Source organism: Capsicum annuum, chromosome 4, assembly GCF_002878395.1.
Source record: "Capsicum annuum cultivar UCD-10X-F1 chromosome 4, UCD10Xv1.1, whole genome shotgun sequence".
Classification (NCBI taxonomy): domain Eukaryota; kingdom Viridiplantae; phylum Streptophyta; class Magnoliopsida; order Solanales; family Solanaceae; genus Capsicum; species Capsicum annuum.
This window is the reverse complement of record NC_061114.1, coordinates 126,292,893-126,309,776: the sequence shown is the minus strand read 5'-3', so window position 1 is coordinate 126,309,776 and position 16,884 is coordinate 126,292,893.

Sequence of the window (16,884 nt, the reverse complement as noted above, 5' to 3'; positions counted from 1 at the left end):
TTCCAACATGATTGAATTTTATAGAACAAATCTTTAGCTAAGAATACATTAGAGTGACTCTCACGTGATGAATTAGTGAAAACTAAAGCTTGGATTTTTCATTCTCTTTATTTTCTAAGGATTAATTTGACAGAATTTTTTGTTTATATCTACTTTCTCTCTCTATGAGTACCTAATTCTTCTTGGGGTTATGCACGAATAGGTTGTAGTTAGTGCATGGGTTTTGTTTATTTGTCTTCATAATTAGCTATTAGATATGGGCTTTTTTATTTATCCTATGTTTTAACTAAGAATTGGGGGTTACAAACCCCAATTACCTTAGAACCCATATCATCCTAAACATGGGATATGGGTGAGGAATGGATTAGACAAATAACTTGAATTATTCATTTAATAGCGTTTCATATACATAAGAATATTAATTGACGGCATAGATTGGTAAAATATTTACACTTATGGGGTTTTCGAAAGAACTGATTTGTGATATTAGGTGTTTTATTGACAATTTGACACCAATACCCTTTAGATCTAACCTACCCATGACTTCTAGATAAATTTGTACAAATAATCAAATACATATGCATAAACCCACACCTAGGAAGGAATAACCCTAATTATCATCAACACTTGATTAATCTCTAATTTTTTCTAGCCTTTAAATAGTGCTCTCAAAATAATGAAACTGTTAAACATAAAAATCATTCAACCCCCCTTTTATACTTTCCCGTTTGTTGAAGATACATTATGGGTCAACTCCTAGTTTACTTCTAATAATTTTGAGTATTGAAATCCTTTTCTTCACTCCCTACAGATTCGAAAATCGCTTATACTTCAATGGTGTAGCTTGTGTGTCATCAAAATTTTGGTGTGCCCAAGAAGGTGGTGACACTATGTGTAGAAAAATAATTATAGCAGCCTGCACGCGGAGCTACGTGCGCATGAAAGTCACCACATGTGTTGTCACCTGTGCCAGTAGGTTACTAGTGCGGTGGAATTTTTGTAATCTTTAAAAAGGTGAATTTAGGTCTTTAAAATGGGGTTTTCATCTTTAGAAAACCAACTTTGTACATTTTAAAGCTTTTGAACAAAGAATGAAACCCTAAGAGTGAAATTAGTGACTTTTTTTTACCTTTAATTAAATTTGGATCTCAATTCTTTTTATAATCATTTATTCAAGGGAAGATGGAATGGGTTTGGGTAGTTTTCCTATTTTTCACTCCTTGAGTAGGTAATTTATTTTCTTGGTGTTATTTTTGAGTAAGTTGTGATAATTTTATGGGTGTTGTATTTTTTTTCTAATTAGCTAACTGATATAGGTTTTACTCCTATTCCATATTTTCAATCTATAGTTAGAGGTTGCAAACTCTAGTAATTCATGGAATTTTATTATCCTTGACAAAGGGGATGCGGGTGAGGAATGGGAGTCCATAATAACTTGATGTATATCATTTAATAGTGTTTATTAGAAATAAGAACGCTAATTAAGGTGTTATACTGATCATAAATTTACACTTGTGAGTGTTGATAAGAACCCATTAGTGAGATATAGGTGTTGGATTAAAGAATTGACATAAAATACTTATAATATAGCCTACCCATGACCATTAGTTGAATTGAGACAAATATTCAATCACCCATTTATGTACTTACCCTTACAATAGCTTGACCTGAAGTGCCATATTACACTAGACTTCAACTCCATTTCTTTAAACTTACAATTTTACATTTCAACTACGACTAACTTAATAACTACAAATTGTTTGAAGTAACCCCCCCCTCCGCCTCCCCCACACCCATAATTTAAATTTCCCATTTGATTTTTATTACATTATGAGCCAACTTTTGGTCACTTTTTACACTTGATATTGAGTCCTTTTTTGTCATTTTCTTTAGATTTGACCCTACTCTTGTTGAGTAAAATGTATTGACGACAAACGCTTATTCCTTCATGGTGTAATTTAAGCATCGTCAAATTTTGGGGGCGCTAATAGGTAGAGATTTTGCCACATGTTTATTTCTTATTTATTATAATTTTGTTTCATTAATTTATAGTATGAGGCTAATTATCCATTGAATGGTGATCATCTCACGTACTTTGAGTTGACAAAGAATGTTGATGAAAAGAAGCGCAAAAATGAAGGAAAGGTTCTTAGAATGATGCATAGATTGAAAATTTATTATCTTCCCACACAAATGGTAACTATACAAAAAGATGAGGCCGCATATAGACAAAATAGTGAGCTGGAAGCCTACATATTCCCTATCTTGTGGGGGCAGGTGCCCACCTATATTGGGATCTACGCCAGTAGGTGTCAACCATGGTGGCATTTTTGTAATTACCTAAAAGGCAGTTTTTGAGATAAAATGGGATATTTCAGATTAGCATATTTCTCAACCTTGAAGGCAAGGGAACTTAACCCAATACCCTTGGAGTGAATATTTGGAAGCTTTGTAGTGAATGTTTCTTAATTTTTTCTTTATTCTACTGCTTTATATTCATGGGGGTAGCTAGATTCTTGCTTGAATGTTGTTGTTTAACCCAATGCTATGCTTATGTTTTATATTTGGATTTTGATATTATCTTATTTTTCCACATTGACTACTACTCTCGAGTTATTAATAACATTTGCTTATTTGAATTAGTCTCATGTTTTTCTATTTCTACTCTAATTGAGCTTCGGAGAGGATATTAGAGTAGAAATTGCCTACTTACTTCCATTAATGCTTGAAAGAGGTAATTAAATTAGGGAAAGAGTAATTTAGTACAATTTGGGAAGTATGACCCATCTAATGGAATTTGTTGCTAGACATAGTCAAATCATAGCAAATCCATAAAGTTGAACTATTTGAGTTGGTGCTTGGCTAATATTTGATTGCATTCACCTAAGAAATATTCATCAATCGATCGAAAGATGTTATGGATAATTTAGGTTCCAAGGCTAATTTGTTAATCCATAAATTTATATCAGTACTTTATTTAAATACTTTGGATAGTTGATAGAATTGATTACTTTTTATCATTTCTCTTATTTCCTATTATTTATCAAAATCCATTTATCAGCTTGCGCATATCTTGATTGGTTCCATCCGTATTTCATTATTATATATCAAAAACCCAAGAAAACTTGTATCTTTATTTGACTTTTAGCGAGTTACTTTAATTCCTTATTTTCTCAATTTCTAGTTACATTCTTCCTCGTGTGTTTGACCGTGACTCAAAGTAGAAAAATTATATTGACAATGACCGCTTATACTTTCAAGGTAAAATTTGAGCATTCTAAAATATAGCGCCATTATCGGGGAAAAATTTGGTGAATTGAGTTAGTTTGGAATTTTAGCTTAATTACTTTTATGTGAAATTGTGAATATCTTGTATTTCTTTTGTTAGGTAGACTTTTTATAGTTTTTACTGTTGAATCTTTGGATGAAATAGAGTTTGTATTTTAAAGTCTTATTTTAATGACCCATTCCTTATTGTGGTCTGCCCTACCTTTAGCCATATTATGAAAAAGCTCTTGGGACAGAGAGGTATGTGCACCATCTTAATCCTATGTGGAGTCTACTTGTTGTGAATGTGGTGCTTAAAGTAGACATAGTGATCATTGGGAATATGACCCTATCCCCTCCCCAACCTCTATCATATTTTCTAGTTGTGCATTTGAGTTTGATAGGAGACATAACATGGTGTTGGTAGCACAAAGAGCTGGTCATGAATGTATTCAAGTAAAGCTTCAAACTAACTTGGGATGAGTACCTAAAATGGTTGAGAAGGTTCCTCTTAGGCAATGGTGGCATTTAAAGTATGAAGTGAAGGAGAAGACGACCCTTATGAAGATGTTTTTTAAAATGAAGAAACACATGGAAAATTGGAAATTGTGAGCCAAGAGTGGCTCTTGAACCGATCTAAACATCTTGAGGCCAATGGGAAAATACGTGAGAGAATCTTCTATATACTGGATGATTTCTTCCAAATGCATGTTGAGAGATATAATGAAATGATCCAACTTGAGATTGCCATTTATGAGTTGAAGCCCAATGTGAAAGAAAAATTTGAGTTATATGATGCTCCTCTTAAACTGGTCAAAGATAATGAGTTCACATTGAGTTTCAATTAAGATCTGGTCAAGATTGGTATTGAAGAATTCCTGGTGATTTGTCGAACCACAAAGCGAAGAGTAATGTAAAACGCCAAAATTCATTAAATAATACTAGTTTTTTAAAATAAAGTCAATCAAATCCTTTATGTCATGACCCAATTTCTCTGACCATGATGACACCAACTGTAATTCCACCAGTAGGTTAGCTAACTTGTAGTCCAAAACTGCTAGTAATGGATTCTCATGAGAAATAACTTGAGATAGCAGAAGATATATGATGAAGAATTAATACGTATAAGATAATCCCAAAACGTGATGGTATCAGTACAAGAGCTTCTAATACAATAAGAGTATAAAGTAAAATACTAAATAAATATAAATGTACAGCTCATCTCTGAATACACCATAGAGATCTGTGTAATCCATAAGAATGAGAATAGTAATACTCTAAATGATAGGAGCTTAACCTAAACCTACTATCCATAGCTGCTCCATATGATGCACATGACAATGGATAAAACTCATACTATGATCTATAGGTTGCAGAAATATAGCATGACTACAAAACATATGGTTCTCAGTAAGCAACTGTTGATTGCGCTCCAAATATAATGAAAATATAGATAAAATACAAGCAAAAATGTAACTACAGCCAAATATCCATGAAGCAAACATAGTAAAACTGTGGAGACAATAAGGATGAACTATCCTATTCTAGAAGTATTCGGGAATTAAAGAATTATATTGTATATCACTAGCCAATATATAAATAAGAGTAGAAGAAAAAATATATAGTAATGTAGAAGGCTAAGGAAGACATATACAATACAAATAAGAAAGAAAGAGAGGGATATAAAATAGTATCATAGCTAGATATATGAATATACATATAGGTGTAAAAGACTAATCTGAAGCGTATGACCTAAGATAGTCAACCTGGCAACTCAAGGCATGCAAATAAAGTACCAACTAGTACTTTAATAATCAGAGTCCCTAATCTAAATGCATATCCATGTGTTAATATCAATAATATAAAAACCATAAAAAAGAATTGGAATCATAGCTTCAACCTTATTATTCATCAATATCAACCAACTATGAACTAACAATAATAAAAATAATTCAGTAATCGGATAGCACGAACAAACAATACCTAAAACAGGTTTGATAACCTAGAAGGTTCAACCAGCACACAAGAATAATAAACAACACTGATAACCAATAACTATGTAGCCCACTGTATGACTGATAGATATAGCAACCAAACAATATACTGGTAATAGGCAATGTACATGCATAAATGAATGTGATACCATAACATAACCAAGTTTCATAATGTAACCTAGTGTATACATCTCCTTCAGCTAGACAACTTGTAAAGTCAAGACCTACGGTGACTTCTCTTCTTCAACACAATGACTCACAGATAAAGAGTTTCCTAGGGTGTTCGAGAGTACCAATATATACTGACTTAGTCTTGATCAGGATTTCCAATCATCATCTTTAATCTGCCCCATCCAGCACCGTAGAGATGTATATATAATAAATCCATAGACTCAAATTATAACTAAGAGTGGATAAGTCTTAAATTCATGTCCCGAGGACAAATCTATGACTCAGGCATCATAAAAATATATAAATCTCACTCGACCGAAGTAAATAATAGTGTTAAAATCATTGGATGACAACCTATTTGGGTAAAATTTCTAAAACATTATTTTTAGATCAATAAGCTAATAAATCATCCATTAAGGTGGTAAGATTCCTTAATGAAAGAATTTTTTTTAAAGTTAATAAGTGGAATAAATCTCCTATAGGAAAATAATAGTAAAGTCATGTTTTTAGTTAGAATCTTACCACTTAGTAAGCATGAATGTACCGCTATGCATGCCATCAATAGTATCCAAATAATGCAATCATAAGAATATAAACATCCATAAACTAAGGCTACATCATTTTTAAGGATATATCACTCAAACGTAGCTTAACTAGTTCATAATCACAACCTCGGGAAAACTAATATACAATTGACATAACAATAATACCATAATCTGGGAAACTATAACAATCCATCGAGTCAAGTATTAAATCTCATACTAAATGGGTCCTTAACCTCAACTATGTCTAACATGCTAGTAACCTAGGGCAACACGATCCTATATGCATAACTAGTATTTTATGTTAAGGATTGATTCACCCTTTCCCCCTTAACTCATTACTAGGATAAGTAATGGAAATCTACACATAATACTATCATAAAATACCTTTCTATCTTGTAATATATATCATACACTATCACAAGAACAATGGTAGACAGAAGCCAACATCAATGCCGAACCACAAATCCTTCAATAATCCATAAACCATCCGTCATTACTCCACGATCCCAAAATGTCACCATGATATCAAAATTATCATATGTAGGCCATAAGGAGTAAAAAAATAGCCATATTTCTATATAAAGGGTCGAGTTAGAATTTAGGCTAAGAATGGGCCCACAGTTGCCTCAAATAGACACCAAAATTGAATTCATCACGAAGTCCCTTGAGAGACAAGGAATGTGTGCTCAAAAGTTGAACATAGTTGGTCCATAATTTAGGCCAAAATCAGGCCGTAAGTTCTATGAATTAAATACCTAATTTCTATGTATTTACAATGAAATAGGATGGAAATTTAAGGAAAAATTAATTGTAAATGACCAAGGAGTGTTATGCTAGCTTACCTTAGATTCAATGGATGATTTTCCACTTTTTCTCTCATTAAGTTCTCAAAATGGTGTAAAATAGTGAAGTAAGTGATGGAAAATTGGATGAAGGAAGGGGATTTAATATCCTTGAAGTACTGCTAAAGCGGTTATGTGTCCTCTTAAGCGGCAACCACTTGACCAGTACAAGTCTGCTAAAGCGGTCCTGCAGCACAGTCGTGGGTATCACTAAAGTAGTTTGCAGTAGTTGAAACATATGATTATCAAGATATTTAAAGCTTTAAGTATATCAATAATTTCATAGGTTTATGTTTTTACCTTACTAGATTTATGTTATGAATGAGATTGCACAATCTTGACTTCTTATTGTTAAAATATTTCAAGATAGTTATTGAGCAAGAAGTTTTGTTATGAATTTACATGAATTCATAGCATAAATTTTAAGCCCTCATTTTTAGTGTTGGGATTTCAAGAAGATTATGCTTTTCAGTATTCTATGACAAGTTATTATCATGATTTAAAGCAAGAATTGATCTATTGATCCTCAACTAATAGATGAAATCCACATTTATTCATTCTGATTATAGTTTAAAGCAAAGAGAAGCATAACTTGTTTTCATTATAAATCCTTTTGCTATTTTAAGGTGGATTTCTGACAGTATTAGCATATAGATAATATAGTAGTAGTATTTAGCACCGAGTGGGAAGTGTGGGTTTAGAGCATCCTACTTCCCAGAACTATGTGCCACCATAGGATTTTAATACCCTTGTGGGTTCAATATAGTGATCAATATAGCTAGGTTTTATTCCAATGGCAAGGGTAAAACAACGCTCCTCAACATGGGTTAGCCGTTGGACTACATATTAGCTCACATGTTTTATGTCAGTTAGAAGAACCTCCCAATGAATGATTAAAAGTAAAGGTTTTAGAAATTATGTGGCTTACAAATTTTATTCAGTATTCTTTAATATTCATGTTTTATGATTTTACAACTTTCGATTTAATCAAGCCCAAGGTGAGTTATTTATACTTACCATGCATTATTGGAAAATCTAAGTACACATTGAGTTATTGTTTTACTTACGCATTCAGCCTCACATACTCAGTACATTCCAAAACTACGGATTCACATTTATGTCTATATAATAGATTATCTCAGAATGTAGGTACCAGTTGTAGCACATCATAGAAAGATAATTCATTGCTTCTAGCCAGTAGGTGATGAGTTCTTTTGATTAGAGGACTCGAGTCAACTATAGTTTAAGTTTCATTCTTGTATTCAGTTGTATTTCATAGAGATAGATGGGGGTCATGTCCCAGCTACCTATAGTCAATATTAGTAAAGGCTTCATAGATAGTCAGTATAGTTAATTTATTTAATTTAAGTTTTATTTTGTATAACTAGAGTTGTAATTATTTTATATAGTTCTATATGGAACCTACTTAGTAAAGATATCTCTTCATTTATTTTTTTAGATTTATGTATCTTATTTAGTTACTCATGAATTATGCTAGTATAAGGGTTAGCTTTGGATCACTTGTGGTACTAAGCATCGTGTGACATCCAGGGGCTGGTCTCGGGGCATTACAAACTTTGTATTTGAGCTCAAGTATCCTAGATTGTTTATGATGACTTGTCTATTATAGTATTACAATTGGTACCATGACGTTTGTACTTTTCTTTGAGAGGCGACGTGGCATTTAAGAAATGTCTTCTTTCTTCATATCTAGATCATGTAGTAAAGTTATTCTATTAGTAACTTTTATTGATTTGAATGTTACTCTGTAATTCTCTATCTATTACTTTTTGATATAATATGAGTACTAGATTCTAATTTCTCCCAAGATTATGCATTTAAATTTACTATTTGTAACTTCAGAAGTCATACAAAGGGCTTGAGAGGAACTCGCTAGTGTGCAATAAGTCCCTTAAGTAGAAAGCCTATGTCTTCATCCATATGAGTTGTGCAGTGAAGAAAGAATATGTAATCTATTCAGTTTTGTCATTAACCTCTTTTATGTAGATAGTGCTCATAAGAGGAGATAGTATGAACCCAGAATGTTAAATAATGTTTGCATTCAAGGGATATTATGACCTAAAGTATTATGATTCATAAGTAGTAAAACCTTCTTATGGTTGGAAGTATGGGTATAGAAAAGTAATGAAAAGAAAGGTGGTGATGGTGATTGATTGAATGTATATAGATGAACTTTTGCAAAAGATTAAGTTAGTAGAAAGGTGATATGTCCTGGTGTCTTAGTTTAGGGGTAATAAATGTGGTACAGGTTCCTTGGTTGAAGGTAGAGAAAGAGTTATTAGTTAAGGTGAATTATTATTTTCTTGAAGTAGGGAAGGAGTTATTGATGGTATTTTTTTTGTGTTAGAAAAGTATAGAGTATTAATGAAGTATTTAGTTGTTGAGTATTGTTAGTTTAGTCTTCCCTTGAGGTTGCAAAAGGAGTTTTATTGAAACTTATAGAGCTATGAAAGTAATTTATATGTATAGATTGGTAAATAGTTGTGATGTGTAGAAGGAAGATGTACTAATGGATTCTAATAATCTATAAAATAGGATTATGATCGATTATTGTTGTTATGAGGTGTAGTGGACTAGTGTTTCTTGGTGTATTTTTTTATAGCTTTCAAGCGAGAATCACATGTGAGGTTGTGTTTCTAACCATGCCTAGCACTAGACACTATGTTTGAATAGTGGATGATCATTAAGATTGAAATAATGATTTCTTGGTAAGTGGTGCTAGTTATATGGGCGTGATCTAGTAGGCTTTAATAGTATATGCAAGAGTTTAAGTACATTAATTTATAATTTAGTATGATGTTATAGGTTATTATTTAGATATGTTACCAATGTGATAGAGGGTTGCATTATTCTCTAAATTTATTACGTGTTGTGAGTGGTTAGCAGTACCCTTGAGTTTCTAAGTGGAAGGTGGCTAGTTGTATAGTATATGGTGTTCTTAATAGCAAAGTAAATGAGTTATTGATATATGATGTGGAGCCTTTTGATATGATCTTTATTCTCATAGTTTAGAAATATAAGTTTAGAGATGTGATATGAGTAGGCTATGACGGAAGTAGTATGGTTCATTAAAGGTTTGGGGATATCTAAGTTAAGTATTAGAACCTAAGTTTGAATCATTAAAGATTGAGTTAATAGAAATAAGAGTTGAAGCTCTTGATGGTATAAACTCCGGGTATGGTGATGCTCATGAAGATTCTAAGTTAGTAAGTGTTCAAGCTATTATATAATGACCATTTGAAATATAGAAAGATAGAGTTGTATATTAGAAGGAGGTTTTAGCAGTAGGTTTTGAAATTTCAGGTGTAGTCTTTCAGAGTAAGTCAATTATTTATATGTATAGTTATATCCCAGACTCTAGAGTATAGTGATTACAGTCCAATTTAGAGCTTAGTAAAGGGTTCCATAGACTTAGAGTAATGGCTTCAAGCTAAGGGAGAGATGATAGAACAAGCAACTAATTCCAGATCTCAGATTCTCGATGTCAGTATGTTGTAGAATAGCAGTAAAGGAGGATAATGCCCAACCCATTCTTATTTTAGTATTTGTACTTTAGTTATCACGATATCTACTCCTGCCTTATATGTCAGTTCCATGATAATTGCTCATATTCACACACTTTCCATAGAATCATGTACACCTCGAGTTCCTAGTATAAGGAGTTCCAGTTCAGTCAATAGTATAAATTATGTTCTATGAGATCATGAACTCCAAACTAAGGTCATACAGCTCATGACTCATGTACTCATGCTTTACAATATGTTCAGTTCCAGGTACTCATGCTACACTCTTTATGATCAGCGAAATGCAAAGTTTTCCATGTAAATCCTCAGTTTTGATCTCTCTAATGAATCAATGTCATGGATACTCGATTCCTCAAGCCTCAGTAAAATGTCAAGTTATGCTTAGTATTCCTTCATGTTTCAGTTCCTCGTATTCTAACCTTTTAGTGACTTTTCCTTGTGTCAAGATAGTGATAATGAATAGTTTTTTAGATGGGAAAGAGTAAATGGTTCTTGATGACAAAAGATCATTGTATGTTTGTTTTAGCTAAGGCTATAAGTGTGAAGTAATACTGAGGCCACGTTTTTTTATATATGTCATGGTTAGTTAAAATTTTATGTGTATCTTCTTGGGGTAGTGCATGGAAGTTGTTAGAGAGAGAGGTTTAGAGCATGTGAGAAAGATGTTATTATGGGTGTCTGTCTAGAAGTGCATATGTGGTTATGAAGATAGATTTGAATGTCATGTTTGTATATGTGTAGATGGATGAATTGTACATTAGTGAATTTTTAGTAAGAGGTTGAATGTAGTCGTTAAAGTGGTAATAAAATTATTCATGAGATGAGGAGTTGTAAAAATATTGGGTGTACTGAATTCATAATTCAGACTAGTATTTAACTGTGATATGTGCACTTTGTAGATTCGGGTAGGCTTGAACAAGTGAGAGAATTTAGTTCAGCTCAAACTTCAGTAGGTAATAATTGCCTATGCAAAATTTTCAGTAGCCTCAAGTGAAGTGCAGTTTTGAAGTGGAATATATAGTTGAGTATAAGATTTCAGTATAATACAGTTCATGTAGACAGTAATCCAGTTTAGCAGTCATACAGATAAATTTCTATAGTTTTTCCATCTTCCAATCTAGTCTTACTATCTGAAGTTTCATGAGTGTGGCCATTCCAATAGGTAATTTTCTTGCATCTGTGTAAATTGTGAATCCATTTCAATCCATGCATCATGTTTCAAATTCAGATATTCAGTACATAAGTATCCCGTGCATCAACACTATCTTTCCATAGTATTTAAACCCAAGTCAATCTCATTCGACGATGAATGTTTTCAAGAGGGAGATATTGTAATACCCCATATTTTTTTAGTCCAGCTCAGCTCATAATTCATGTATAAGAAGCTTAGAACCTGAAAATTTAGCTAAGTGTTGAATACTTAGCCTTATTTTGACTTCTTAAATTTAAGGATTTTTAATTTGACCTTCTGGGCTCCAAGATGATGGTTTTTGTGTTGATTTATGTTTAGGGGTGTAAGGACCATGTCTCGGGTAAGTTTCGAAATTTTGAAATGACGTTTAGGTAATCTTTGGAATTCGATTCCAGCATCTCAACGCGATTTTGCCGTGTCGCATTAGGTATAGAGATGAGCATTCCATCGTATCGTACCAATCCCCCACATGGATTCCAGTTGTGAATTTTATCTCAAGAGGGGCAATTAGGTCACTTACTATCACCCTAAGTCACGAAACAAAAAATATTAAACGATGTTTTAAGGATTATACATCCATTGTCCATCAATTTTCTCACCAAGAAACCTAAACCGAACTCCAAAAACTCAAAAAATCAATTACTTTCCCTTCAAGTTAAACAAGAATTTAAGTTTCTAATTCAAGAAATTCAAGAAAGATTTCAAGATCATCTCCAAGGTTTACCAAGTCAAGGTTTCCTCTATCAAATCAATCCTATTAAGGTACGTGGGGTTATGAACAAGGGTATCCTTTAACTTTTGAGCCCAAATTGCATGATTTTAAGATTCTATTTACTTGTTTTGAAGTAGGGTTTAGGCCCAAGTTTATAAATTCTTGAAACATGTGATTATCATGAGATTTAAATATTCAAGTATACTAAGAAGTGCATATGCTTATGATTTTAACTTACAAGATTTATATTTTGAATGAGATTGCACAATCTTGACTTATTATTGTTGAAATACATCATGATCGTTATTGAGCATGAAGTTTTGTTATAAATTGACATGAGTTTATACCATGAATTTTAAGAACTAAGTTTTAATGTTGGGATTTCAAGAAGATTATGTTTTTAAGAATTCTACGACAAGTTATTAGCAAGATTTAAAGTAAGAACTGATCTTTTGATCCTCAGCTAATAGATGGACTCAACATTTATTCATTCTGATTATAGTTCAAAGCAAATAGAAGCATAACTAGTTTTCATTATAAATACTTATGCTATTTTAAGGTGGATTTCCTATAGTATGAGCATATAGATAATATGGGATTAATATTTAGCATCGAGTGGGAAGTGTGGGTTTAGCACATCCTACTTCCCCAGAACTACGTGCCACTATAGGATTTTAATTCCCATAGTGGGTTCAGTATAGTGATCAGTTTAGCTAGGTTCTATTCTAGTGGCAAGGGTAGAACAGTCTTCCTCAACATGGGTTAGCATGGACCCCATGTTATCTCACATGGTTTATGTCGATTAGAAGAACCGCCTTAAAAATATTAAAGGTAAAGTTTTTATAAACTAAGTGTGTGGATCACAAATTTTATTCAATATGCTTTGCTATTCATGTTTTATGATTTTACAACTTTTGTTTCATTCAAGCCCCAGGTGAGTTATTTACACTTAGCATGCATTATTAGAAAATCTATGTACAAATTGAGTTATTGTTTTTCCTATACATTCGTTCCCATATACTTAGTACATTCAAGAAGTATCGATTTACATATATGTCTATGGGCTACATTGTCTCAAAATGTAGGTACTAGTTGTAGCAAATCATAGTTAGACAATTTGCAGCTTCCTGCCAGCGGGTGATAAGTTCTATGATTCGAGAACATAAGTCAACTATAGTTTCAGTATAATTCTTATATTTAGTTGAATTGATTAGAGATAGCTGGGGGTCATGTCCCGGCTATCTATAGTCAATATTAGTAGACTTCATAGACAATAAGTATAGTTGATGTACTTAATTTTTGTTTTCTTTTGTATAACCATAGTTGTAATCATTTTATACAATTTTGTATTGAACCTACTTATTAAAGACATCTCTTTTGTTTATTTCTTTCAGATTAAAGTGTCTTATTTAGTTGTTTATGAGTTATGCCAGTATAAGGGTTAGCTTAGGATCACTTCTGGTCTTAAGCACCGTGTGACGTCCAGGGGTAGTCTGTGGGCGTTACACTTTAATCCAATATATTTTTGAGTAAATTTAGGGCCCACACCTATAGTTTTGTTTTTCATATAATCAAACTAAAAGCCAAAATAGTACAGATGCCTCGGGACCTGAACCAAGGGTTCCCATAGCCTAAAATTAATCCTGCAAAGCTGAGGCATTATTAGAATTCTCATCCAAGGACTTCTAGTAGAAATTTTGGTCCGAGCTCAATTCCTTAATAACAAAATCTCCAAAATATAGAAATGAGCCTAAGACCCTAAAAAATTGGTTGATAAGCTAATCAACAGTTCCGACAAGACATAAATGACCAATAGCAGTTGTGGGAAGGCTGTAAATACAAAAAATACACGTAAATTGATGAAATGGCCTAGAGGATCATAATAATATCCACTACTAAAAGGACTTTCATCCACGATAGTTAATGTATAGAAAGAGCATAAAAGCTCAAAGGGATGAGGTACGGGGCTCGCATGCTCTGAGAAATACCCCCTATATAACTTCTAACCAAGAAAAGACTTATCCAAGCCCAAGGGAAATCCAAGGCATGGATCATGCTGCATGGATCATGCTGTATGGATCATGCAACCAACTCCAATGCCTAAATATACCCTTCTTTTGCCTTTCCAAACCTACTATCCACTCTAATCTAAGAAAAAGGTCGTTCAAGTCCTATATCTACACAACACCATCAGACTAACCCTGAAGAACTAAAGTTGATCCACCTAAAGTCCATATTGGAATGAACAAGGATAAGACCATAAGGCCCTACTTAGGCATATAAATAGAGATAGTCGAAGCCTGCAATCTGTTCCAGTGCTATAACTGGTTTGAAAAATCATCAAAACTGACAATCGGGTGTTCAAAGCACAAACACACACTACTTAATGATCCTCTCTATAATGTCCCATCAAATGAGGAAGAAATCATTCTAAATAAAACTTGAGTATACTACTTCTACTTAGTAGATTATTTTAAATGCCAATAAAAACTAACAATCGAAGTCAAGAGCAGAAGAAACCGCCATCAAGTTCCAACGGGCCGCCACCTAAAATCTATTAATCCTAATCAATATAAATTAAGAAAGAACGAATAGGTAGCTAAGGAGTAGGCTTAGCCAGCCGATAGTTGAATCCCTAATTGAGACAAATCCGAAATTGAAGGTTGCACCCAATCTACAACTCGTAGCTGGAATCTCAATACCTAGACTGAACCACTTGATCTTAACTATCCAAACAAAACTTGTAGATGGTTAAGTATCCATAAACCAAATATATCATAAGCCTCAAACCCTCATTCTAAGGCATCATTTCCAAACTGAAGCCGACAAGTTTAAAATAAGACCAAATACCCAAATTGACCTTACTATCCAAATCAGACATTTCCCTTATGGTTCCTGGCAGAGTTGAGATTTAAATATAGCTATGGATCAATATCACAGTAGAGGATAAACCACTGGCTAAAATCATAGGCAACCAACTTCGTATCTACTTTAGGGCATAATGTCGAAAGGCATACCCAAGAAATTTCAAAGGCTTCAAGAAGTACTATCAATAACCAACACTCTAGTAACTAGAAGAAATGCAACCTTAATTTGAATTTGGTTTATCCATTACTCTATCTCAATAGTGAACACCCAATATGCCAATGTAAGAATTGGTTACAAGAAGGATCACCTATACTTACCTCTCTTAACTCTGCAAGAACAAAAAATTCTTTATGACAGGAACAACGTATCCAACACTATAACAACACCAAGATCAAAGCTATCGCTGGGAGACGAACCCAACAAACCTAAAAGTCGAGATCAAAAATTCTCGACACTAATAACTGAACCACTATTGGGAGATAAACTTGTTAAATCAAAAAAAAATAAAGCCCAAACTAGATAACCTCAAAAAATAGGCTATATATAAAGATAGCTAATGTTGAAATCCCAGTAGACTCGATGGTAGGCTTCAAAGTCAAAAAATTCAAGACAGACAATAAAATCAAATTGCCAACCCTAGAACAATTACTAAATCAAGAAAATACAAAGTACCTTTACTTCTATAGCTTATTTAATGATCGGCCTAGCCTCTTTAATAGATTAGGAAGTCAAACCACCTCACCTCATTATAAGAGAGAAAACCTATCCAACTGAACTAGTTGACTGGGATAACGAATAAAAATTATTACAAAAAAAATTCTAACCATATAATTCTAGCCTAACTGCCAAAAAGAAAGGATCGATCAACATGAAACAATGGTAAAAATAACAAAAACAATAAAAAATAGCATAATGATTAACTAGTACCAAAAATAAGAATCAATGGTAAGTCAAATCTAGGGCCAAAAAAAGGCTAATATGCCAAGGTAAATAGAACTCAAACCCTTATGCTACACCCCTATGAAAATATAAATACTTATCAATTATATCAACTAATAAAAGAAATCATCTAGGGGGATATTCATATAATCATTGATTCCACACCAAGGGATACAACAATCAATATAATTATACCACAACACATGATCATTGATGGGTACAGAAACCCTAATACACTCATTTGAAAAGGGAAATTCAGGAAATAAAAGGTACACCTATCATGGTAGAATCCAAAGTCACATCTCTGACGTTTCTGTGATAGTAAAAATCTGAAAGGTCCAAACTTGGACTAAGCGTCTGAATCATCAATGGAGGTACTAAGTACATTGTCTCTAACTGAAGGGGCCACAATACTATGAGATTGATCTGGACAAGCTTAATGACAAATAGTCCCATATCAGTGACATTCTCTAGACCAATGACCAATCTCTTTGTAGTCATAATATTCTAACATTCTTATATAAAAATCAATGTATATCATACACTATCTTGTGAAGAAGAGTAGATAGAAGTCTACCTCAATGTTTAATTACAAATTGGTGAACCATCCATAATTCATTCGCATTTCCTCCACAATTCCAAAATACCGCCACGCTATCTAAATAGTCATTTATATGTCGTAAGGAGTAAAACAAGTCCAACATTATTATGTAAAGGGTCAGGTTGAAATTTTGATCAAGAACGGGCCGACAGGGCTTACAAAAGAAATATAAAATCCATTATAAAGTCCCTCAAAGGACAAAAAATGT